Genomic DNA, 27,750 nt, shown 5'->3' on the forward strand with positions numbered 1-27,750 from the left:
TCTAACAGTATGAAAAATGAGGGAGTGTGGCTGAGAGTCTGGGAGTGAAACCAGCAGTGTGGGAGAACTAACAGTATGAAAAGTGAGGGAGTGTGGCTGAGAGTCTGGAAGTGAAACCAGCAGTGTGGGAGAACTAACAGTATGAAAAGTGAGGGAGTGTGGCTGAGAGTCTGGGAGTGAAACCAGCAGTGTGGGAGAACTAACAGTATGAAAAGTGAGGGAGTGTGGCTGAGAGTCTGGGAGTGAAACCAGCCGTGTGGGAGAACTAACAGTATGAAAAGTGAGGGAGTGTGGCTGAGAGTCTGGGAGTGAAACCAGCAGTGTGGGAGAACTAACAGTATGAAAAGTGAGGGAGTGTGGCTGAGAGTCTGGGAGTGAAACCAGCAGTGTGGGAGAACTAACAGTATGAAAAGTGAGGGAGTGTGGCTGAGAGTGTGGTAGGGGATCTGACAGCATGAGAAGTGGAAGAGCCTGGCTGAGAATGTGGCACAGTTCCATACATTCACATTATCACATTGGAAGCTGAGGTGACAATTTGAGAACTACTCAAGCATTTTGACAAAAACCAGGAGGACTGCGATATAATGGTTTAACACCAAAGTCTGTAAGCGGCACTGGTTCGCTCTTCCTCTACTAACTCTGAAGGTGGCCTGTGGTGGCCTGTTACAGCCACTGGGTGCCTACTGAATTACCATGAATGATCAATTCTTTGTCCTACAAAATTAGCGGCCCCTGAGGAAGTGAAGGGGCAGAGCGATCAAACACCATCTTCCAGATTCTGTGGATAAACCTTTCGTTGACTATCTAACCTGAAAGACAGCACCGGGGGCCTCCTCGCACCACAACTACATAATTGTGATAAAGTTGTTATGGTGCTCACAGTATCCTTTAAAGATTCATTTGAACCACCAGAGAAACTTTGTATTATTTCAAAGTCAATGGAAAGAGTATACTGTATCCCTCTTAGTTCTGAGAATGACTTATAACTTCAGTTACATAGTTACATAGTTACATAGTTACATAGCTGAAAAGAGACTTGCGTCCATCAAGTTCAGCCTTCCTCACATATGCTTTTGCTGTTGATCCAAAATAAGGCAAAAAACCCAGTCTGAAGCGCTTCCAATTTTGCAACAAACTAGGAAAAAAATCCTTCTTGACCCCAAAATAGCAGTTAGATGTCTCCTTGGATCAAGCAGCTATTAGCCCACTAATTCGAAATTGTATCCCTGTATATGTTTTTGCAAGTATTTATCCAATTGCAATTTAAACATCTGTATAGACTCTGACAAAACCACCTCTTCCGGCAATGAATTCCATATCCTTATTGCTCTTACTGTAAAAAAACCTTTTCTTTGCCTTAGATGAAATCTCCTTTCTTCAAGCCTAAATGTGTGACCTCGTGTCCTATGTATAGCCCTGTTTATGAATAGATTTCCAGATAATGGTTTGTACTGGCCCCGAATATATTTGTATAATGTTATCATATCCCCTCTAAGGCACCGTTTTTCCAAACTGAAGAGATTTAAATTTTTTAACCTTTCTTCATAACTAAAATGCTCCATTCCTTTTATCAATTTTGTAGCTCGTCTCTGCACTTTTTCTAGTGCCATGATATCCTTCTTTAGAACAGGTGCCCAAAATTGCACAGCATATTCAAGGTGTGGTCTTACCAGCGATTTATAAAGAGGCAAAATTATATTTTCATCTCGAGAATTTATGCCCCTATTTATACATGACAAAACCTTACTGGCCTTAGCAACGGCAGATTGACATATTGCTACCTAATTTGTTGTCTATAACAATTCCCAAATCCTTCTCGTGTGTGGTTATCCCTAGTTCACTACCATTTAGGGTGTAAATTGCTTGTGCATTCTTAACCCCGAAGTGCATAACTTTGCATTTTTCTACGTTAAATTTCATCTGCCATTTTAGTGCCCAGTCCCCCAATCTATCCAAATCCCTCCGCAGCAAGGCAATATCCTGCTCACATTTTATTACTTTACAAAGTTTTGTGTCATCTGCAAACACTGATACATGGCTTTCAATGCCCATTTCAAGATCATTTATAAATATGTTAAATAGAAGCGGTCCCAAAACAGAACCCTGAGGGACACCACTTACCACTTTTGTCCAGCTTGAAAATTTACCATTTATGACAACTCGCTGTACTCTATCCTTAAGCCAATGTTCTACCCAAGAACAAGAATATTCATCTAGACCAATTTCTTTTAGTTTGAAGACTAACCTATTATGAGGAACCGTATCAAGTGCCTTGGCAAAATCCAAGTAGATCACATCCACTGCAACACCCTGATCTATATTTCTACTTACTTCTTCGTAGAATGCAATTAGGTTAGTTTGACATGACCTATGTTTCATAAAACCATGCTGATTATTGCTATTAACACAGTTCTTCCCAATGAATTCCTGAATATTATCCCTTAATAGCCGTTCAAATAATTTCCCAGTCACAGAAGTTAAGCTCACAGGTCTATAATTTCCAGGCAAGGATTTTGAACCCTTTTTAAATATAGGAACAACATCTGCCTTCCTCCAATCCTCCGGTACAATACCTGAAACAAAAGAATCTTGAAAAATTAAATACAGAGGTTCACTTATTTCCCCACTTAGCTCCTTAAGTACTCGTGGGTGGATACCGTCAGGCCCCGGAACTTTATTTACATTAATTTTATTTAATAGCTGTAGCACCTTGTCTCGAGTTATCCAATCACAAGTTATCTACAAGTTTGTTGCAGCAATCATATGCATATCTCTTGCCATAGGATCCTCATTAATATACACCGAAGAAAAATTGTTATTTAACATTTCTGCCTTTTCCTGGTCTTCATTGACTAACAGACCCATCTCTGTTTTCAGTGTACCTACACTTTCATTTTTTGTTTTTTTAGAATTTGTTAAAAAATCTGCATCTATAATCCAGCCCCCAGAGCTATTAGGCAGCCGGAATTTTATTTTCTGGGCTGCCTGTGTCAGTTGTGTCCAAGTTGCATGCATAAATTGAACTGATCTCTTCTTCCCTACTGGAGGGATGAGCCAGGACTGTGTGCATGCACAGCTGTAAGTGCAGCCAATCTTCCACACAGCCTCGTTCACAAACTGAGCTAGGCATAAATCGATAGTCTTGGGATGAATGTATCAGTTTGAGCAATTCCACCCTTCCCGTATGGTGCTGCTATTCGATACTAAACCCCATAGTCAAATAAGAGAGGCTCCTAATTGATGCAGCCTCTTCCTGGTGAGGGACTGTGCTGCCTGGAGCTGGAGCCTATCTCTTGTGCTGTTTAAGGATATTGGACTGTAAATATTGAAAAAAAATGTTTGCATTATTTTTAATGCATTGACTTTATAATGTATGAAAAATAGGTAGTCATTTTTACCTCATTGTTTCTCTGTAGGTAGGGAGGAAGACCAGGCAATGAGGGCCTTGATCAAACAGGTTTTTACCATATTATAGTTTAGCAAAGGCACCCTTAGACATAATAGCCAATAGAGCATGCAGAATTACCAAGTGCCTGTGTTTTTATTGACAATTAAAAAAAACCTGGGTCTTTTAATTATTTATACTTTCATTTATATATCTAGAAATAGTACTATTTTAGTATTGATAGTTATATTAATATAAATATATATATATAAGCAACCATTTATAGGCTGAGACCCTATCACCAGACATACGGTTCACTCATCCTCATAGTGCGGAGAGGAAAGAAGAGAAAAATCAATTTCTATCTTTAGTATATGACTGGATCCTGTAGCCATCTACCTGATCAGCCAAAACATTGAAACCATCTGCCTAATCTCATGTAGGTCCCCCTCATGCTGCCAAAAGAGCTCTGATGAGTTGAGGCATGGACTCCACAAGACCCCTGAACGTGTTCTGTGGTATCGTACACCAAGACCTTATCAGAAGATCCTTTAAGTCCTGCAAGTGGGGACTCCATGGATTTGATTTGTGTTTCCACCACATCCCACAGATGCACAATCGAATTAAGATCTTGGGAATTTGGAGGCCAAGGCAAAACCTTGACCTCTTTGTTATGTTCCTCAAATAATTCCTGAACATTTCTTTTCAGTGTGGCAGGGTGGGTTATACTGCTGAAAGAGGCCACTGGTATCAGGGAACACCAAGGGATGTACATGGCCTGCAACAATCTCTAGGTAGGTGATATGTGTCAAAGTAACATCCACATGAATGCCAGATTCCAAGGTTTCCCAGCAGGACATTACCCAGTGCATAACACTGCCTCTTCCGGCCTGCCTTCTTTAAATAGTGCATCCTGCTGCCATCTCTTCCCAAGGTAAATGACAGACACGCACCTGCGATCCACCTAATCCAAAAGAAAATGTGATTCATCAGACCAAGCAATATTCTTCCATTCCCCCATGGTCCAGTTCTGATGCAAACGTCCCCATTGAAGGTGCTTTTGGCGGTGAATAGGGGTCATCATGGGTATTCTGACCGTTCTGCAGCTGTGCAGCTCCATAAACAGAAAACTGAGATGCACTGTGTGTTCTAACACATTTCTATCATGGACCGCATTAAGTTTTTCATCAATTTGAGCTACAGAAGCTCTTCTGTGTGATCAGACCAGATGGATTAGCCCTCGCTTTCCACGTGTGAGAAGCCTTAGGCGCCTGTGAACCTAATGCCAGTTCACCGGTTGTTCTTCCTTATACCACTTTTGTCAAGTAATGACCACTGCATGCCAGGAACACCTCACAAGACTTGTGGTTTTGGAGATGATCTAATCCAGTCATCTAGCCACTATTTGGCCCTTATCAAAGTCACTCATATCTCTTTGCTTGCCCATATTTTCTGCTTCCAACATATGAAATTCAAGAACTGACTGTTCACTTGCTGTCTAGTATATCCCACCCCTTGACAGGTGCCATTGTTACAAAATAATGTTATTCACTTAAAATGTCAGTGGTTTTAATGTTGTGGCTGATCAGTGTACATGCACCTTGGGTTAGACTGTGTTTGAAAACCGACAGTCAGTCTCTATGGTTTTCCATGCTTCTGTACAGGGAAGGAAGCTGGGAAAACCATAGAGATTAACTGTCTCTGTATACGGCTAAAGGAGCCTGTCATATAATAAAGGTAGGGATGAGTGTTTCTCATTTATTAGTTTTTACATATACTTAAGTAAATAAAGAAAACGTAATGAAAGGATTATTATAATAAAACTAGTATTGAGGTGACAGTTGTCCCTTACGTTAATGGGTCTGGGAGTGTTCCTTTATTGCACTTAGTGTACATGCTCCTGCACCTCTATGTACAACTTTCATAGACAACCTATCTTTTCTCTACGTTCCTCCACAGTTCTCGGTTTTCTCATTTAGCGTAAAGTGACTGGCCAATGTGTGTTCTTTTCATAACTTTAGATTCCAATGTTTTGCAAAATATAAACTGCAAATAATGTTTATGCGTTCGATTGCAAAGAACTAGGCACATATGATTTTTTTAGGGCTAGATAAGTACGGTAAATATATACAATATTTCCTTACAGTAGTATTAGAACTATAAGGAGGACCTGACGTTGCCTTGTATCTTGGCTTGTTCTTGCTATTAGTTGTGCAGGTTCAGCAGATGGGTTGTCTGGAGGAGTGGGTGTAGGTGTGGAAGATACAATATACAAAGGAATGTGCAGCTGCGTTTAGAACTGAGATAAAGACTTTTCTTTCAGTGTATTGTTTGTATGTTCTCTGTCCATGGGGGTTTTGTTTCCTTTATTTTTTTATTTTTTTTAAATAGTAGCCAAGCCACCGATTGCTGGGGCAGATCTGAGAAAGGTGTTTGTCTGAAAGCAACAGTTTTTATTAAAAAAAAAAAAAAAAAAGCTAAGTGTTTCATAATACTGAAAAATACAGCGCTCATGTGTCATACAGCACGCATCTTATATCACATCCAACACCTACTCAGAGTCCACTTCACATTCTATACCCACAGAGCTAAGCAAAATTATACACTATTTGACAGCCACTTCACAAAGAGAAAACATATGACAGTCACAGCACCTCCATAATGTGCAACACCCATGTAACATAAAACAGACACCCTCAAGAAATGTTATACACTTACATGCAATTTCTACCTCCTGATGCACCCAGTTTAACGAGATCATACTAGCATGTTTTCTATATGCCTGAACTAATCACCAGGTGTTTGTGCAGTTTCTGCTCAATTGACAGAATAGAAGAGAATAGGTATGCTTGCCCTGTACATGATACATGTATCAAGCTGTTTGTTTTTATCCATTATGTTTCTTCAATGATATCTATGCATTGCTTGTCATTGCTGTGACCGAAACATTCACTTCACTGAAGGTTTACACATACTATTTTATTCACACATGTGGAGTCTACCATTAAATGAGACTATAGTCACCAAAACAACTTTAGCTTAATGAAGCAGTTTTGGTATATAGATCATGCCCCTGAAGTCTCACTGCTCAATTCTCTGTCATTAGGAGTTAAATCACTTTGTTTATTAACCCTAGTAGTCACACCTCCTTGCATGAGACTTGCACAGCCTCCTTAAACACTTCCTGTAAAAAGAAATCTACAGTTTATCCTTCCTTTATTGCAAGTTCTGTTGAATTTAGATTTTCTTATCCTGCTAAGTTAATAGCTTGCTAGACCCTGCAAGAGGCCCCTGTATGTGATTAAAGTTCAATTTACAGAGAAAGAGATACAATTGATTAACTATAGAATGTAAGCTCGTTTGAGCAGGGTCCTCTTCAACCTATCGTTCCTATAAGTTTTCTTGTAATTGTCCTATTTATAGTTAAATCCCCCCTCTCATAATATTGTAAAGCGCTACGGAATCTGTTGGCGCTATATAAATGGCGATAATAATAATAATAAAAGGTAAATTACATCTGATTGAAAGTGAAACCAGTTTTTTTTGTTCATGCAGACTGTGTCAATCAGAGCCAGGGGGCGTCTGACAAGGGCTGCATAAACAGAAAGAAAGTAACTTAACTCCTAATTGGCATTGAATTGAGCATGAAACCTGAGAGGCATGATCTACACCCAAAACTGCTTCATTAAGCTAAAGTTGTTTAGGTGACTATAGTGTTCCTTTAAGCATGTGCAAAACTCAATACTTAAAAAGGTATCTGTACAGGTTTGACTGTTGTTTGCACATAGCATACCATAATTTGTCAAGTCAATACTGCTGACTCAAGCTTTGACTCAATAATCATACATATCAGATCAAGATAGTATCCTCTAGGTAAGGTGAACATTTACACTCTGGCAGGTCCTTTTAAGGCTAAATAATACTCTGCCACATGATCCAACTCCACTTAAGTTGCTTCAGGTGATGTTAAAGCAATGGATTACTTCCCTTTTTGGGCATAACATACCAAAGACATCATCCTCTGAATTGTAATGATAAAATTCCACATGATTATCAGGGTAGGTTATGCATTTACCTAAATTGTCCAGAATAGCCCTGCTCTTGATCACGACCAAGTTACACCCTATTAAAACCTAGATTTATTTGGCTGTTTGAAAGGTTGTGAGTCATGCTTAAACATGTTCAAAATTAATTATAATAGAATCTTTTTGAAAACTGGCTATACTATTCATTGGGATTTCTTCTATTCAGTTCTTATAAATGCCTTTGGGGCAATGAGGGACATGTTAAGGCATATCAGAACCAGCCTGTTGCAGGTGATATAGATGTGCAATGGATATCTATGTGCAAGTGCTTCTGTAGAAGGGCCTTTTGATTTGGGGGATTTTTCAGTGTTCTCTGTTGTAAACTCTAATATTTATAAATACAAAACTGACATCTCTTGAAAGAAAGAAGATGGTGGCACTGATGGTGAAAGAGTATTTTATCATTTTCATTTCCCCTTTAGAATCTGCTCACTGCAGAAAATACACACCATAATTTGTATTTAAATTAAATGGGTTCATTATGGGCATTCCACTGAGCTCTGCTAAGCAATCCACATTACCAGTAAAACCTAACAAAGGATGATACGGTCCAAAAGGCCCCAACTGCACATAGGATGTATTTGAGAGAAATTAACAATATACAGAATGGGTGTCTTGATCCTTACTTTTTATTATTTTTATTTTTATTGAAAAGACTGGAAATTATCCTTCAGTTCCAAAAGCACCTACAGAGAATCCATTATATTGCATTTAAAAACAATTCTTATGTTTCATTGACCATAAAGTGTGTAATAAATAGAATGAACTGTAGAAAATGATCAGCACTGTGATCTGGTTTTGTTCTTAAATTTGTGCAAACAAACGAGAAATACTTGGAAAAACAAGCACTCCAAATTTCTTAAAATCCTCTACAAATTTAAAGTTTATTGTAGACTTTGCCTCAAGACACATCCTGACTTTATTAGTCCCACACCCAAAATATTTTTCATACATCACTCACAGATGTTTTGTGGTAGGAGGCTGATTTATTTTGTTATTATTGTGTATCACCTAATCTATTCGTATTGCAATAAACAATTCTGTAATGTCAATCACCCGTGGGTGTCTATATGTAAATAATTCTAAATGTATTATATTTGCTGACATTTTTTTTAATTTTATTCATTTTTTTCGTATGTTGCATACAAGCAAATACAATTATAGATCAACAAAGAAGGTGTTACAATAAGGGAAAAGGGAACACAGCATCAGTCAATATCAAAATATTTCCCCCATTAACTATTCTAGCTAAGTTATCGTAACTTGTGTCATAATCACCTAAAATGAAAGCCTATGTAAGATATCAATTAGAGTGTTTTTGTGCTCTGAGCTATCGTCGGTAGTTTGGAATTTGGCAAGGTTGACCCTCTTAATGTAGAGATTGTAGAATAAGAATAGTTGGTCTAGTATGGCTGAGATCTTGAGAATTAGAAATCATGTTGGGTATGCTTCCATGGTGTTGGTTATTTTTGGGGGGAGGAGTCATGGGTGTTAGGCACGGTGGTGTGGGGATGACTATAAGGAAAAAGGGAGATGAGAACTATTTACAAATCTTGTCAGGTGGGCTGTACAGAGAGATCAGAGGGTAAAGGAAAAGGGGAGGGGGGCGCGCCTACGTTGACTCTAGTTTAACACTGTCTGCAGTCTTTTAGTCTAAACTCCAATCAGATGCTTCAAATTGAGAAGCCTCGGTGATGGAGCCACCAGCGTGCTTTTCTATGCTTCTCAATGACCAGTAGCACAGCTAATTGAGAACGGGGGGATGGCAAGTGCATCTTAGCCCAGCGCAGCTGCTGCTTCCGTTAGCAGAAGAAAATTTTCCTGTCTATCTGAGTACCAGCCAGGGAGGTGTTTCTCGCCCCATTTATAATAGTGCCCATATCTATTGAAAATGGCATTTTTACAAACAGTCACAAATGTGACAGACTCCAGTCACACAAAGCATTTCAGTCAGCTGTAGAGTGTTCCTTTAATGTAAGCACATATTTGTTGAGCAACTTTTCTTCTTTACTCTTTTTTTTTTATTTTTTTTTATATACGGAATATCTTTTATTTAATCAGTTTTCAAAATATTTATAGTATCTCGCAAAAAACAAACAAAAAACTATTGAGCTTTAGTTAAGAAAGCAGGGAAGATATCAGTTTGTTTTCTTGTATCCATAACATCATTGTTACTTGGATTCATGGTGGGAGTAACAGGGCAGCCACTGTGCTCCACCTGAAATGCCAGACCTAAGAGGGGTGTAGACATGCTGAGGCTTTCCGTAACAGATCTGCTGCCAACATCTAGGAGGCGATCACAGCCGCAGGTAGAGTGTGTTTTAAACAGCACAGATCCCAGCAGCTAGAGGTTTAATGATATGTGATTACATTCACTACCATGTGAGCTATGGGGACGTTACTTAGATTAGAACCTTGATGACTGCTTACCATAACAGACTACTGCCGTGGGGCCTCTCTCTCGGTAATGCAGCTAAAGTGTACCTCGTAGAAAATTACAATAAAAAAAATTAGTTTGCTGCCTGCCGCTTCCATGGATTGTCATACATCACAACATTTTACATAAACAAAGAGGGACACTTTTATTTTAAGGGTGTGAGTGGGGATGTGACCAGGGACGGGGCTATTCTGAGATAGTTTAGGTGCTTCACGAATAACAATTTATACAACTAAAATGTAATTTAGAACAAGAACAAGGTATCTTATTTACACAGGCTACTGACCGCTCTAAGTCAATCAGCGGCGTCTGTGCCTGGCGGCACTCCGTACTTCCTGTAACTGAGAGGAAGCTGTCTAGGGGACCTGCAGAACAAAACTTTAAGGTTCCCAAGCTACCTCTCCGCTCAAAATCTACCTAGACCAAGGTGGTGCAACTCTGGGGGAAAATGGAGGCCAACCTTTACTAAAATAGCTGCCAAAGAGAAGGGCAGAGTTTATATGGTGCCAGCTGAGGTGACTAGTGTCACAAGCTTATTTTTCTGTTTTGCTGTTTGAGTGGGTATGTGCTCAGACCTTGCCCCAAGCATGATGTAGACAGTGGTTCCCAAACCAGTCCTCACGCCCCCAAGTTGTGTCCAAGGTATTTTTTTTCGTTTTGAACACTTTAGATACAACTGGGTAATCCCTAAATCCTGGGTTGGAAGGGGGATGGGAGTGTTAGGACTGGTTTTTGGAACCACTGATGTAGTCCTTACAGGTCCATGCTTTCACATAATAGCATTTGCAATACAGCACGGGACGTTCATGGTCCTATATATGATATAAACCAAAACAATAAAAAATCAAACAAAAACTTTTCATTTTATTTTCGAGCCAACTATAATTTTTGCTACTGTGAAACATCCCATAAAATTACAAATTCTCTTTAAAATACTTTGGCATTATTCTGTTTTTTGTGTGCAAATAATGCTGTTTTTTTTTTTTTTTTATACTGCAAAAATAAATCTTTATTTTATACTATCTTTTATACAATCATAACATTTCTGCAAAGCAGCAAAGTACACAAATTATGCTTTTACACAAGTAAATAGATTAAATTACATTCCAATTGTTATTTTTTTTTTATATATACAGTGCATAATTTTATTTTTATTTTCAAACTTTGCTGTGAGGTGACACACATAGGTTTGGCGAACAGGGCTGTTCCAAATGATGACTCAGTCATGTAAAGTGCTGATATGACCTCAGCCCACACCTATTCTGCCCCTATCTTACTGTGTCCTATAGAGTGCCTTGCAGTGTAAACACTACATCTACCGGAATCCTTTGCGCGCTGATCTCAGGGAGTGGCTGTGCATGCGTGTTGTAGACAGGCGCTGGGTGCTCAGTGGCTGTGTCTGTCGGCTGAGCTGGGTGCTGGCGGCTTCCTGCCAGCTTTCTCTGGGATAGTTACAGAGAGAGGTAAGTGGTGGCTTTATTCTCTGTGTGAGCTGGGGGTCCTGCAACTTACCTATTAGCCTGCCACCTGCACTCAGTCACTCTGCACATTGCACTTGGTGGGACTTTAAAAACTAGTAACTTGTTACAGACTGCATGACTTTCCAGGAAGTGTGCAGGGAAGGAGGCAGAGGGCAGCTGGTACACGCCTAGCCAGGCTCTATCCTGTGTACCTGGGGGGAATATAGAGCCTGCAGGCTGGGGTGTATCGGGCTGGTCTTTTGGTAAGGTATGATGAGCATACTGCCCCTTTACAGTCACTTATAGTGACCATCATACTGCCCCTTTACAGTCACTTATAGTGACCATCATATTGCCCCTTTACAGTCACTTATAGTGACCATCATACTGCCCCTTTACAGTCACTTATAGTGACCATCATACTGCCCCTTTACAGTCACTTATAGTGACCATCATACTGCCCCTTTACAGTCACTTATAGTGACCATCATACTGCCCCTTTACAGTCACTTATAGTGACCATCATACTGCCCCTTTACAGTCACTTATAGTGACCATCATACTGCCCCTTTACAGTCACTTATAGTGATCGTCATACTGCCCCTTTACAGTCCCTTTATAGTGATCGTCATACTGCCCCTTTACAGTCCCTTTATAGTGATCGTCATACTGCCCCTTTACAGTCAATTATAGTGATCGTCACACTGCCCCTTTACAGTCAATTATAGTGATCATTATACTGCCCCTTTGGTCACTTATAGTCTATTTAAGTTACTTTTAACTCAGTGCAGCTAGCATACTGATCATCATACTGTACCTTTACAGTCACTTTTTTTGTGTAGTGATCATCATACTGCCCCTTCAGTCACTTTTAACCCATGCATTTAGCCTAGTAATCATCATACTGCCCCTTAGTCACTCTTAAATCTTTATTTGACTTGGTAATCATATTGCTCCTTTAATTGAAGTCACTTATAAACCATGCATCTGGCAAAGTTGTTATAATTCCTTCTGTATGTGTTACTACTAAGCATCTAATTTAGAAGGTTATGCATCAGCTTTTAGATTATAAGCACTTTTCAACAGGTTCCTCATCCACCAATGGTTCCTGTAACACTTTGTAATTGTTTAATTTTTTTCTTAAATGTCCCTTTGTAATATTGTAAAGCTCTGCGGAATATGTTGGTGCTACATAAAGGATAATAATTACTGTAGCTATGGTGCTGTAGTTTCCATTTAAAGAGCAGGGAGGTGTAGGCACTGCTCATTGAGGTGTGTGCACTGTGTTTACAGGGCAAGCTGAACTTTCAGACTACATGATTCACAACAAAGTGATGCATCCACTGATGTCTTTCAGTGCCTTAACCTGTGCTTCTAATTGTCCTGTCCCTGTAGTGACATATGTCACACAAAACTCCTATAGACTGTAAGCTTGTTTGAGCAGGGTCCTCTTCAACCTATCGTTCCTGTAAGTTTTCTTGTAATTGTCCTATTTATAGTTAACTCCCCCCTCTCATAATATTGTAAAGCGCTACGGAATCTGTTGGCGCTATATAAATGGCGATAATAAATAATAACACTGAAACATACTGTCTTTATTAACCTTATTTTATAGTAACGTAGCTACGTAATTAACTCCTAAGAGCAGAAAATTCAGCCTTGGTTCTTAACACTTATAAAAAAGTGGGGCAAAAGTAAAGCAGTCACCTTGGAAACCAAAGGAATGTTCCCTTTGGTTATTCACTAAACTGGAAATTGGGCAAGAATCGACAAGGGAGTTTCACGTTTTAGCACTAAACATGAGAGTCGCAAAACTAAGTTGTTTTTTTTTTTTTCTTGTTTGAATACCACGGCCTACAATTTGCAATTCCCTTGTAACTTCTCACAATAAAACCAATTTCTGTGAAATGCGTCACTTGCCTAACCGTTTAATGTGGGAAACATTCCTGCAGCTTTTATTCACTTTGCTCCTGGACCCAATTAATATTTTGCAATTGAGGCTCCAACACCATGGTGATGTTATTCCTTTAAGATCACTCCAGAGTTTTAATGTTTTGGTTTCCTGTCTGGTGTATTAGAATATATTTGAACTGGCCTAAACTGTAACTCCCTCTTGTATCTTGCAATGTTACATGTCTGTAGAACTATGATAGCAATAGTTTGCAAGCCAGAAGGGGGGTATTCATTTATTTATTTTTTTACATTTTTGTTTTTGACACTTGTGTGCAATATGCTGCAATAATAAATATAAATAAGTGCAGTGTTTGAACTAAACTATAGTTCCATGGCTCGATGGAAACCTTTCATCTCCAGTTATTAAAATAATATGCTGTTTTAGATAGTAAAAAAGTGAATCATAGATGGAACTACCTTTTAATGACAAATAGCTTATACTGTATTTTGCTTTGCAATAGCTGTTAAACAAGCAGTCAGGAACTGTACTTTTATAATTTACTACTTATTAGCCCAAGCTGTATTATTAGTGATTTAATAGAATTTTAGAGGGGGATACATACATTTATTATATTTACTGTCACAGGCATGAATGTGCAGTATGGTCATCCTTGGAACTTAACCAACTGCATTACTGAGCCTGCTTTATGACCTTGTGATTAAATGGGCACTCCAGGGGCCATAACAACTTCATCTAAATGACATTGTTATGGTGCCAGGAGGTCTCTGGGCGCACTCTTACCTCAAGGGGTTAAACCATTCTAGAACAGTTGAACGACAAAGTGAGCCTCAAGCGCTGACCTTAACTCCCCCCAGACAGTATCCGGATTTTGAAATATGTTTCAGGAAACACAGAGTGCCACCGCCAGGGGCGCTGCTAAAATTTACATTTTTCAAGCCAGTTTTATGAATGGGGAGTCACTGGCTGAAGTTAGTATGGTGCCGAAACTGCCCCTTTCATTAAAATTTGCAGTGAGTGCATCAGTTCATATCTCTGTTTTGCCTCATCCTTTTTATTCTACAGAGGTGCTGATAGTTTTATTCCAGTCAGTATAGTTCAGTATTAAGTTGATATGTTACCATATTAATGATAAATACCATGTACCCTGTACACAACTGATTATCACTGTTGCACATATCTGGTCATATTTTCACTGCATATTAACCTTCTTCACTTGTTACCATGACTCCAGTTGACTGAGTTTGCTTGGCAAGTACCTTGTAATTTGACTAGAGAGGCATTTATCCAATTGCTAATACTTATATAATATTGTACATAATGTGTCAAGTGTCTGGCCAATAAGCAAATTCCTGTTCTATTTATTTTCCTTTGAAGTACTCCTTTAACCAGTTGCATGCAACCAGATGTGTCTCTGTGTGTGTGTATATGTAATACAATTTGAAGCAGTGCTATTCTTGGTTAAGATTGAGCATAATTTACCGGTGCATTGATTGTGATTTTTTTTTATTTTTTTTTGTTTACATTTTTTATTTATATTCACTATTTAGTTAATAAACTCCAATGTTGTTAATCATGTTGCCTAAATCCTTTGGGGACTGTGGCAATTGTCCAAATTCTGAACTAAAGCAAAACCTAGAATATGCGCTATATGTTTGTCCATCCGTAACTTAAAGGACCACTCTAGGCACCCAGACCACTTCAGCTTAATGAAGTGGTCTGGGTGCCAGGTCCAGCTAGGGTTAACCCATTTTTTAAATAAACATAGCAGTTTCAGAGAAACTGCTATGTTTATAAATTGGTTAAGCCTTCCCCCTAATCCTCTAGTGGCTGTCTCATTGACAGTCGCTAGAGGCGCTTGAGGGATTCTCACTGTGAAAATCACAGTGAGAGCACGCAAGCGTCCATAGGAAAGCATTGTAAATGCTTTCCTATGCGACCGGCTGCGCGCGCAGCTCTTGCCGGGCGTGCGCATTCAGCCGACGGGGCGGAGAGGAGGAGGAGAGCTCCCCGCCCAGCGCTGGAAAAAGGTAAGTTTTACCCCTTTTCCCCTTTCCAGAGCCGGGCGGAAGGGGGACCCTGAGGGTGGGGGCACCCTCGGGGCACTATAGTGCAAGGAAAAAGAGTATGTTTTCCTGACACTATAGTGGTCCTTTAAGGGTTTCCCTTTAACCTCTTAAGGACGATGGGCATTCTATGCCGTTCTTGAGGGGATTGTCCTAAATGCCGGCTGGCAGCATAGAACATCCCTGTTTTATTACTTACTGGGTCCCTGCTGATCCTCCGCCGACGGTCGCGACTTGAAGTGAGAAGTGAGTAAATCTCTATAATGTACATTAAATACATCATGTATATGTGTGCTATATGGTGTATTCAGTGTATATGGGAGCAATTTAAGGTAAGTGAAATTTTTCATTACAGGTTCACTTTAATTGGCCCCCATACATATTAGCCCTAACCCTAAGAAAATCCTCTGCTAATATCCGTACTGGTAGCAGGTAGGTTTCCTAGTTAAAACAGTAGAGATTGGTATGTTTTCACCATCTACTGGCAGTTTTCCTCATTATAGTGATATCCCTGTAATGCTAAAAATTAGCAATGCCAATTACACTGTGATTGGTATTGGGCAGAGCTGGCAAAGTCCAGCAATGTTGATAAAGGGATAGATCGTATCTATGCACCAAAACCACTATGTTAATATGTAGTTGATTTTTTATTTTTTGCTTAGATTGTGTTAAGTGTTAACCGTGGCAACGAGATACATTTATACAGGCTACTGGCACCTACATATTGATTAATTGATTGAATCGCAAGTCAGAAAAAAGCTGATCAAACATGTTACCTCATATTCTTTCTTCCCCCCCCCCCCACATTTTCTTGGTTTTCATATATATATATATATATATATATATATATATATATATATATATATTTTTTTTTTTTTTATTATTTTTTTTTTAATTTTTTTTTCCAGCAGATTATATCCAGTTTAGCATCAGAATAGTATGACAAATACACAATTAAAAGGATTAAGGATTATGAGCAAAATTGCACCACTTAGAGCATTCTTAAAATAGGTGAGAATGTTGGATCTCTGGAATGCCAGCAGATAGCCACTCCTCACCAGAGATGACATTCCTTCAAGGTGATACGATCTGGAATGATGAGACTACATGTAACTCACCATTTACCATTTATCAGTTTGGAGAACAGGTTTGAGAGAATAGTGAATTCTCCTGTTTTTATGTTGCTAAAAAGGTGAGTATTGGGAGATTTAGTCCTGTTTAAATATAGTTCGTAAGGCAAATTATGTCCTGACAGAACAATGAGTTGTTGATTTCTTGTGAGATACGTTTCACAGGGTTCAGGTGACAAATGCTTCCACAGGCCAATGATACACTGTTAGGGTTATTCACTGATTGCCATATTTTAGTGATCTGAAATCTAAATTGACAAAAACTAGACAATTTATGACAATCTGATGACATGTATACTTTTTCATAGTAACTGCAAAATAATAATGATTTAACATTTGCCAAGGTACAGTTGGATATTTTATCAGATGAGCTATTATTTACTGTTTGGTGCGTTGATGACTAAATGATAAGGATCTCTAAAATACTTGCCCAGGATGTACGTTACCCTTTTTAGGTATTTTTTCCCCCGCCTCATGTCAAGTGGTCTCCTGTATGTAGTATGTACTTTGCCATTCTAGATCAATAGTTCCATAATCCGTCACTGAGCAATCAAATGATTCTAGATTTTGAGTTTGCCTGGCATAATGACATACTCTGCTTCATGATCCATTGGGGATGCTTCAGACCTGGCATGGTAATCACTGTTCTAGATGGTGATAGTAGGTGCAGCTAGATATTGGTTGTGTAGTGTCCAGCGTCTGGTATGTATCTGTACACAGATCAGTAAACGTACAACCCTGTTCTAGATCATTATCCTTATGTTAATTTTAGCATTGTGAGTGGGCTGTGACTAGGGGCAGAATTGTTTCCAAAAAATTATAGGTGACTTACTAATAACACTTTATGCAACTAGATTGTAATTTAGAACAAGAACAATGTATCTTATTTATACAGACTGATTTCTAAACACAGTTATTGCACATTTAAGACTCATTACTGTGAGTATTATTTCTGTGGAGCTCTGTTACACACTTTGATACACCAACAAAATGAAGCTCCAAGAAAAGAGTTACATTCAAGAGAAATGAAGGACCAATGGATTTGAGTTCAAAATTGGGACTTACCCTCCTGAATGTCTTTAATTTAGGAGGGGCAGTCTTGAGTTTTCCCAATGTTTTTGGCTCATGTTGCAGCAAAAATGATTCCTGGGACCCGGGGCAGAACTGTGTATGCGCTCCAGTTTGTGTCTCTAACTATATGTGTCTCTGTGTGTGCCTGTTTTATTGTGTGTGTTTTCTTTTTGAGTGTATCTGTGTTTCTATGTACATCTGTACGCGTACTTGCTAGGGTAGCTGTCATGCCTATTTTTTTTTTTATCTTATTCTCTTTTGTAATAGAAATTCTTATCTATACATCTTGCTAGCAGATTTGCTAAAACAAAATGTATAGCTTGGGAGTAAAACTATTTAAAAAGGTCTTTCTCCCAACTGTCTGTAAATTCTTCGGCACAGACTCTATGAGGAATAATTCACTGACAAGTGAGAGCAGTAAATACCTCCCACGGGCAGTGGGAGTCTTTCTGCACTGCACCTATACTTTGATAACTCCCTAGCTGACACTGCTAGTGCTGGCTCAGCAATATAGGAACAACGTGACGTGATTCAAACGTTGGCATACTGGCAAATGAACCCATAGCACACCAAGAAGTATTGCACCAACAGTTTTTATTCACACAATGCATTAATAGACACATATAAGTAGTAAAGTGCAAACATACAGAGTATTTACCTTAAAACTAATCACACATATCTTAGGCAAACAAAGTGCTCAATGCATAACCCAGTGTAGCAACAGGTATACTGACCCAAGCTGGAGACCACAACACTCCAACGTTTCGGCACTGTGCCTTCTTCAATGGAGATCCGTGAAACTGCAGAAATCGCCAACCTTTAGTGGCTGTTGGGCTGGCAACCACTAGAGGCAGTCTTAACCTTTGAAACTACAATGGTTTAGATTGCAGAGCCAAGGAGACAGGGACACTGCTCCCAGACCACTTCAATGAGATAACATGGTCTGGATGCCTGTAGTGTCCGTTGATCCAGAGTAACATTTAACCTGTGCATTCCCTAGATGTTTGGCTAGTGCAATGTATAGATGAAATGTTATCTCATACTTACTGGTGCTGCAGTGGGAAGCGTTTACAAATATGTCAAGTCTGTAAAAAAAAATATATAGACACATACTTCAGGGGGTTTCAGGGCCTATTGTACAGCGCTACAGAATTTGACACTATATAAATTATTATTAATAATTCAACAAAGTGCTGGTAAATGCCTTAATGATTCTGGTCCAAATTGATCGTGATATCACATTGTTCTTGCGGACTTTTCTGTGATCCTATATTTCAGATGAAAAATGGCAGTATATTTCCATAATAGAAATGTATTTCCTGTTGGTTGCTAGGTATGATATATCTTACACACAATACTATGTTAAACAAAATCTGCACACCAGTCAAGCTATAAGACCGGCTTTTCCCACAGAAATCACAAATTTTGCAGTGATGTTACTACTGCAAAGGATTCTGGGTGGGCATATGCAAATTAGTTAAACAAAGAATCACACATTTTTGCCACATTCCATATTAAACATGGATTTCTTTGAGTCTGTGTTTGCTGTATACAACAGCTTTGAAACACAACTTAGTAAAAAAAATGCAAAGCCAGTGAACCACTCATGGACAGCTATTTCATTGTTAATGCAAATCATCAGCATGAGGTTGGTTACTGGCTTGCAAAAGTAATAAAATAAATATATATATATATCACTGTACACTTGGATTAAATGAACTTTTACTTACATCATAAAATGTTTAATTATGCAACAACTTCATTTGTGCAGAAACGAATTAAACACAATAAAATTACTATTTTATTCTGTCCTCAGTCACATCGTAGTGAAGATATAACTGTTCACAATTTACTTTAGCTAAATTTGCTTAGAACTCTTGAAATTATCATGGCATGTAATAGGGCCCATTTCACTTGTAGGTCTGAACCTACTTGGTACATTTGAAGCTATGAAGATGGGAATCTCTGGAAAGAATTTCCCAGCATGTATTTACTACAGATCTTAATTTCCAAGTGACCTCATCCTGCAGTTCTGGAATGCTTTCGCTTCCCTTGTAAATCATATGTTGAGGCCTGATAAGGGTCGTCTTCCTTATGGTTTTCTGGTCATTGTGTACTGTTGATTAAAACGTGCGACAATGTGTCTGGCAACATTTGATTGGCTGCTTTTTATATTGGCCAGTGAATGCCAAGAGTTTTATGTCAGGGGTTCTCTGGAAGCAGAATACTAAGTTAATACAAATCTAAGGTAATCTTTTAATTATTATGTAGTAACAATATGCAAATTATGGTTATGAAACAAATTAGACAAGGGCAAAAGAGTGACAACTACCTTGCTCACTTGGGAATATAATTGCATGAAAGGTAAAAGTGTAAAATACTTCAAGGGAAGGTAGGCTAAATGAATTGTATATGGATGCATTAGACTAGGAAGATAACATAGACCAGGGGTTTTCAAGCCTTTTCGTAGCGCTGCGGCACTTTTTTATGTATGCCGGCTGTATGTGTTGTGTATGAGGTGTCTATGGTGTTATGTGAGTGTATATATGGGTTGTATGTAGTGTTTTGTTTGCATGGTTTGTGGCAGTGTGTGTGTTGAGGGGTTGGCTTGTAGGAGCTTGTGTGTAAATGTGGACTGTTTGTGATGCTGTGAGGCAGAGGCTGTTTATAGAGTTGTGTATGTGTGGTGTTATTTCTGTGTGTGTGCGTGCATATGTTCGCGCATGCTGACTGATGTGTGAAGTATAGTTTGTGTATGTGAGTTGCTAGCAGTATTGCTACCTTTAGCCAGAGAGTCCTCATTAGTCTCTGGTAGTCCAGGGCTGCAACTCGTAGTCTGCACCTTCCATTAGTACAGACCCCTTAGATCTGTTCTAACGCTTTAGAAGTGATTTGGAGCAATGCCATGGTAACCCACAACACTGCTCTAACTCCATGAAAAGTGCCTGGATATGATGTCTGGGGGTGAACACCGCAGGCTCCGTTGCACAACAGAGAATATCAAACTCTGACAATGTGCAAACGCTTAGAGAAATATCAATGATTTTGCCATTCGACTAGTCAGACTGACCAAACAAGGGCAATCAGGATCCGAAATGCTGGCAAGTACCCTTTGCACGAGAGATACAGCAACACCATTTAATCTTTTCGGCCTTCTTGCTCTTTTATTACCTCTTGCTTTTAAAAGCACAGGTGATGTCTGCTTTGATGTAAAAAAAAAAAAAAAAAGCCAAAAATGCCCAGATTTATAGTGTATATGTGTTTAGTTTGTCAATCTTTGCTGTAGCCGTGTTGTGAAGAGATTTGAGATTAATTGATGTAGGAAGTTGCCATATGGAGTGCTTCATTTATATAATGCATTAGGCAAAACACGTGTTTGCGTTTCTTCCAATGCAAATCAGCACCATGAGTCAGGCTTGCTTGGAATAGTTGCAGTGCTTTCTGAGAGAAAGTGATCCATCATGGATATGAAAATTCCCTTAATATATCTCCCAGAGCTGAACGTCTCACTGAGCATTATAGGAATTGAAGTTTACAGCAGGTTGGGGTGGTAGATGCTGCCTATTTCTGGAATGGCATGGTTTAACAAATAAGCAAGAAAGCTACAAAATCGATCATAATGTCTGTAAGGAACTTAAAGGAACAAAATAGGGTTAGGAAAACAAATGTGTCTTCCTTCGCTATAGTGCTCTGGTAGCCGTGTAGGTTATTGGGCCCCTACCTGTAGGTCCCAAAAAAAAGCCCTTCCTTACTTTACTTATTTACCATGTGCAGCGCCGGTCTCCAAGGCTGTCCTCACCTCCTTGTCTGAGATCATATAATTCGATAATTTCTGCCAAGCCAATGCTTTTTCTAAAGGAAAGCATTAGGAGGCTAGTGTTCATGCATGGCAAAACACCGCACTGCTCTAATTATTCTTAAAAGAAGTTAATAGCCCCTTCTGTCACTTACCTGGGTCCAGCGCCGATGTCCATCAGCCAGCAGGGGAGACGCCATGGGTGGCAATAGCCGCGCTTGCATTAGGATTTCCCCGTAGGAATGCATTATTGAATGCTTTCCTATGGGGATTCCGGTGACGCTTCAAGTCCTCATGCATAGCGTGAGGACGTCCAGCGTCATTTAGGCGACCAAAAGTCTCCTTCGAGCCCGGAAGTCCCTCTAGTGGGACTGTCTGGCAGACAGCCCCTAGAGAAGGAGTCAACCCTAGCAGGAAGTTATTGCAGATCATAAAAACTCAGGATTAAGGGTGATGGGACTTTGCACCCAGACCACTTCAGTGAGCTGAAGTAGTCTGGGTGCCTACAGTGTCTCTTCAAGGCACTTCATTGAGATCAAATGGTTTAGGTGCCTACAGTGTCCCATGAAATTCAACTTTTCTTGTACTGCTGCTTTTGGATATGAAGCAATAAATGGATGTTACACTCACAAAGTGATTTTTGTATGGTTACAACTAGACACATGCATGACCTCTTTTTTATTTTGTAACTAAAATGCTAACAGGAAACTGGTGGAACATCTGAAGTTCATCAGTGTATTTTTTTCAGTGTGTTCTGTTTGTTACATATTGCTTGTGTCTCCTGGTTGCAGTAACCATAGACTCCCTACCCCTCCTCTCACCTTGGGAAATGTTTCCACTTTTCTGTCATATACTACTATTTAAATGCATACATCCTATCATACAAAAAATGTAAAATGTTGCTTCTCTGTAAGTAACAAACTTGAATTGCTGGCTTGAAAACCTCAGCATTAAAGGGTTACTCCAACCACCATAACTACTTGAGTGATTTGAAGTGGTCATGGTGGTATGAGTATGTGTAGTGTTTCTGCTTGAATTTACTTAAAGAACAAAAACCTCTGCCTTCCAGTTAGGAATGCGCACATACTCTCTGAGCCAGCAAAATTATCCATTCATAGGCTGTGCGATGCCCCATTGATGTTGGAGGGGCTGCGGTCCGCACGTATCGCGGTCGCAGGGGACCGCGGAAGTCAGCGCTGGAATCTTCACCCAGGGCTTGATTCAAGATAAATAAAACAGTTTATTTTCATGTCCCCCCCTCTCAAAAGAGTTATAGTAACCCTGTAATACAAGTAATAGTGGTATAAACATCTGTGCTAAAGCAATAGAATTACTGTGTAAGCAAAAACATACTATATATCCCAGCAGTAAAAACAAATAAAAATAATAATTTAGGTGCTCTAAGAGAAAAAAAAATATGACATAAATAAAACTCTGGGAATATAGTTGGATCCAAACCATTTTTTTCCCATATATATATTTGTATCTATTTTTGTACCGACACAGTGGCATTGGCGGCAATGTGGTGCTCGTGGAATCTGTGGCCTCGTCCATTCATACTGTACTTATTCTAACAAGCCTCAGTGATTGCAAAAATAACAGGAAAAAAAAGTGCCTTTCTCTCTCTTTTTTTTTTTTTTTCTTGTTATTTTTGCAGTAGTGGTTTGGGATGACATCACTTTCCCATGAGATGGGGAGTTTGTGGCATGATAATATGTCTGACTGCTGCACATGCAGTTTAAAGGAACACTCCAGTGTATTTTAAAAATATGTTTATTTACCGAGTGGGAATGTCGGTGAATCTCCTGGGCGGGGACCCCCTTTTGCCTCTTACTATGTGTCCAAAATCCCCACCCAAAAAGTTAACTTTCTTTATACTCCGCATATCAATGCTGCTCAAGCAAATGTTTACTCATTTGCGAGCAGCTGAAGGGGAGGAAGCCGGACCGGCATTTGGCAGACTCCACTTAGTTGTTAAATGGTTTAACATTTAAAGGTAGGAAGGCACTGGTGAACTCCGGGCACCATAACTACTTTATTAGAATTAAGTGATTTATGGCCCCTAGTTTGCTCATTTAACCCCTGGAGACTGCAGGGAAGTGGCTTGCTTTTATGTGTTGCACTAGTGCAGACCCAGTTCTGTACAACAAGTTACTATTTTCTCTAAGATAAAGCACTATTAAATAGCTTTTTGATCGCTGCCACTTTGCACCATTATTACTACAATATAGGCAGATTTTGTAGGAGGACAGATGACTATCCATTATTAGTACAAAGACCTATTAAGGAAGTGCTAGCATTTGTGACTTTAATTATACTGCAACTGGTTTAAATGAATTGTTATTAACAGTTTAATAGCACACGAACAACAAACCCCTCTGAGCACCATAATCGCTACAACTTATTGCAGTGGTTCTGGTGCAAAATAAACTGTTTGCTTTGTGCTTATAGTATCCCTGTACATCTGTTTGGCAAATATGTTAAGTTTGTGTCATGTTGTGTTTTTATCTATTTTTTTTTTTTTTTATAATAAAAGTTGAATAAAGTAGTCTTATAAAGTATCTGGTCCAGAGCACGTCATATTTTCTAGTACCCTGAATGCTAATCATCTCAACTCTGTATAGATTCTAATTGGCTGCTGATGTCACATGCTCTCTGCAGCTTTTATCCACAGCGTTCACAGAGGGTTTGAAAATTGTCACACTATCCCTGGATAATCCAGCAGCAGTGAGAACATTTGATCTCCAAGTGGTGATTAAAACTAAATGTATGCCCTCACATCTAGGGTTACCTGCACAGTTGCATCTACACACCACTTCCTACTGCTGAAATTCCCCATCATCCTCTTGTTCCCAAATGATGGTGCTCACGCAGATGAATGCATTGATTTATAAATAGATGTGATCATTGTAATAAAAAGTATCATGATATCTAGATACTGTCTTATTCAGACTATTAATATTACTTTCATTGGCCTTGGAAAGGTTGTAAGGCAGTGTTCTGCTTGATGGGAAGATTCCGTGTTATGCTGGAGCTCTATCCACTGATCTCTCTCTCCACCTAGTTATAATAATAATAATTGCTGTGGGGTACTTCCTCATTCTCCTCGGCTATAGCCAACAGTCTAAATCCTTCTTTTCCTGGAATGACACAACTGCAGTTTCTGTTGAACAGCTGGAAATCTTTGATCTGAGTGATCCTGGAATGTGGATTAGATTTAGTACCCCTCCGAGAGCATGTTCCTCTACTGGCCTACTAGGCTATATAGATAGTTATAGGTTTATTTTGATACATGCAGTCCTATTGCATTTCCTTCGATGGTCCTACTAATCATGTTTTTGCCTCTTCCACATAATGCAGTAGTTATTTGTTGAGCTGGTGTTTACATTATTTAATTTCGTATCAGGTGACCTATAACGTGGGAGGAATAAGGAGGGGCTTATCCTTGTTTCGCTTATTTTAATGTCTTCTTAATCAGTAGAGCATTGCAGACTTTTCCATTTTAAATAATGAAAAAGATTTGCATTAGCAAAAAAAAAAAAAAAACACTCCATAGATACATTTATTTCATTTGAATGTTCCTTTTCTATTTTAGCTATAGGATTCCTCCATTGTGTCATAAATTTACTTCTGACACTGCGGCAAAACCATCTTTGTGTCCCAGCATTGGGACACAGGGCACAAGTGCAGCAATCATTGTGGTACAACATTCTTATAAACAAGCATTGTAACTAGTGCTTCTCTGTGAAAAGGCCTTATATCTGGTAGGCCTTACTTGAACAAGCTCACACATCTAGTTTATATTTTTTCTTAAAATTAGCACTTCATGTTATAAAGTAAAAAAGAAAAAGGGAGCATGCACTTAAAGGGACACTATAGTAACCAGGACTATAGCTTATTGTATTTTTTCTAGTGAGTAGAATCATTCCCTTCAGGCTTTTTGCAATAAACACTATCTTTTCAGAGACATTACAGTCTAGGGATACCTCCACTTGCCACCCCTCATATGGCTGCTAGAGGTGCTTCCTACGGCAGTGCTGCACAGTGTAACTGACATTCAGTGTCTCCACCCTCTGCATGGAGACACTGAGCTTTCCTCATAGAGATGTATTGATGCAATGCATCTCTATGAGGAGATACTGATTGGCCAGGCCTGTGTTTGGATTGTGTTGGCTCTGCACCTGATCTGCTTCCTTGACCCCTTGTCGGCCAATCCTAGGGAAAGCATTGTGATAGGCTCAGAGAATCACTAGTGATGTCAGCCAAGCAGGCAGATCAGGGGCAGAGCCAGCAGCTGCAGACTTGAACAAAAGTAAGATTTTACTATATTTAGGGGGAAGGCGAGGCCATTGGCGCTAGATGGTGCAATACATGTTTGTGTTCCTGACCCTATAGTTCATTTAACCCTTAAAGCACTTTAGGGGTTTTGCGTGTTAATTTAAAGTGCCCACAGTGTAATGTTGAGTGATACTATTGGTACTGATACTGTTGATACTGTTTGGTTAAAGGAATACTCCACACACCATAACCACTAGAGTCTGTTACAGTGGTACGGATTGCCCTGTACTATTTTAGAATAATTTGACTTCTTAGGTGGGGAGCTTCCAGTGGACCCAGGGTAAGAAGTTATATTGTGGGTTGTGTGCTAAACCCTGCAACTAGAATGAAACATTCTAAGAGTTGCTTTATTTTCACACTCGCCATGTGCTCCTTAGTGACCAGGTTCATCCACAGAGCATGTTTCTTTGAATGAGCCTGGTCAGTCAGTAGGTCAGATTGAATATACAAGAAAATGTATATGGAAAAAAAAAATAGTGGAGGATGTGCTGCTCCTTTTGAAGCAAATGTGGACTTGAGTTGTGTGTTTTTCTGGTTTCACTCTCCAGTCGTGATTAAAGGAGCAGTCAAGTCAAAACATTTTAAATAGGAACTGACAACCTGTCACTTCAGATGGCAATGTGAAGATAATGGCTAGAAACGAAATATTGTCCAGATTCCATCTTTTATTATTTAGTCATTTTTTGTTGTTTATAATCACATTCTGTATCTATTTCATTACTCGTACCTGTATCTGAATTATTGGAACTGTTTTAGGCTTTTAATAACAGAACACTCCCTGTTCGAACAATAACAATGTGCATGGCAGCCCAGCGTGTGTAGACAGGCAGCGTTGCTCAGTTTACCAGCCACTCCATTGTCAACATCCGGAGAGATTCATTCCGTGAGCAAGCATGTGCAGTGCCGCAACTGCTTTATTTAATAAATGTTGTAGAACACATTTTTTTTAGGGCAATATGGATTTATGGTATTTGTTTATTTCTGTGTACAGTCATAATGCAATATTACATAGAATGTGACGGCAGATAAAAACCATTCGGCCTATCTAGTCTGCCCAATTTTCTAAATACTTGCATTAGTACATGGCCTTATCTTATATCTAGGCTAGCCTTATGACTATCCCACACATGCTTAAACTCCTTTACTGTATTAACCTCTACCACTACTCTCTCAGTAAACTAATACTTCCTGATATTATTTTTAAACCTTTGTCCCTCTAATTTAAGACTATGTCCTCTTGTTGTGGTAGTTTTTCTTCTTTTAAATATAGTCTCCTCCTTTACTGTGTGGATTCCCTTTATGTATTGAAATGTTTCTATCATATCCCCCCTGTCTCGTCTTTCCTCCAAGCTATACATGTTAAGATCCTTTTACCTTTCCTGGTAAGTTTTATCCTGCAATCCATGAACCAGTTTAGTAGCCCTTCTCTGAACTCTCTCTAAAGTATCAATATCCTTCTGAAGATACAGTCTCCAGTACTGCGTACTCCAAGTGAGGTCTCACCAGTGTTCTGTACAATGGCATGAGCACTTCCCTCTTTCTACTGCTAATACCTCTCCCTGTACAACCAAGTATTCTGCTAGCATTTCCTGCTGCTCTATTACATTGTCTGCCTACCTTTAAGTCATCAGAAATAATCACCCCTAAATCCCTTTCCTCAGATGTTGAGGTCAGTACTGTATCAAATATCCTGTAATCTGCCCTTGGGTTTTTATGCCCAAGATGCATTATCTTGCACTTATCCACATTGAATTTCAGTTGCCACAGCTCTGACCATTTTCTAGTTTACCTAAATCATTTGCCATTTTGCTTATCCCTCCTGAAACATCAACCCTGTTGCAAATCTTAGTATCATCCACAAAAAGACATCTTACCACCAAGACCTTCTCCAATATCACTAATACAAATAATAAAGAGAATGTGTCCAAGTAAAGACCCCTGAGGTACCCCACTGATCACTAGACCTTGCTTCGAATGTACTCCATTGACTACAACAGTATGTTGCCATTCACTCATGCACTGCCTAAGCCATTCAACAATATTATAATCCAAACTTAAAGGAACACTATA

The 27,750-nt window shown here is 39.2% G+C and overlaps 1 protein-coding gene across 1 annotated transcript in view; it reads left to right on the top strand.

Annotated features, from left to right (window-relative positions):
* Positions 1–11,282: 11,282 nt before the first annotated feature.
* LOC134603260 (tropomodulin-3-like) overlaps positions 11,283–27,750 on the top strand; it is a 48,102-nt gene continuing 31,634 nt past the window's right edge. Inside the window, exon 1 of the mRNA XM_063449055.1 lies at positions 11,283–11,370. The gene's annotated coding sequence lies outside the window, so the exon portion shown is untranslated. The remainder of the gene's footprint in view (positions 11,371–27,750) is intronic.

This window comes from Pelobates fuscus, chromosome 3 (genome assembly GCF_036172605.1).
Source record: "Pelobates fuscus isolate aPelFus1 chromosome 3, aPelFus1.pri, whole genome shotgun sequence".
Taxonomy (NCBI): Eukaryota; Metazoa; Chordata; class Amphibia; order Anura; family Pelobatidae; genus Pelobates; species Pelobates fuscus.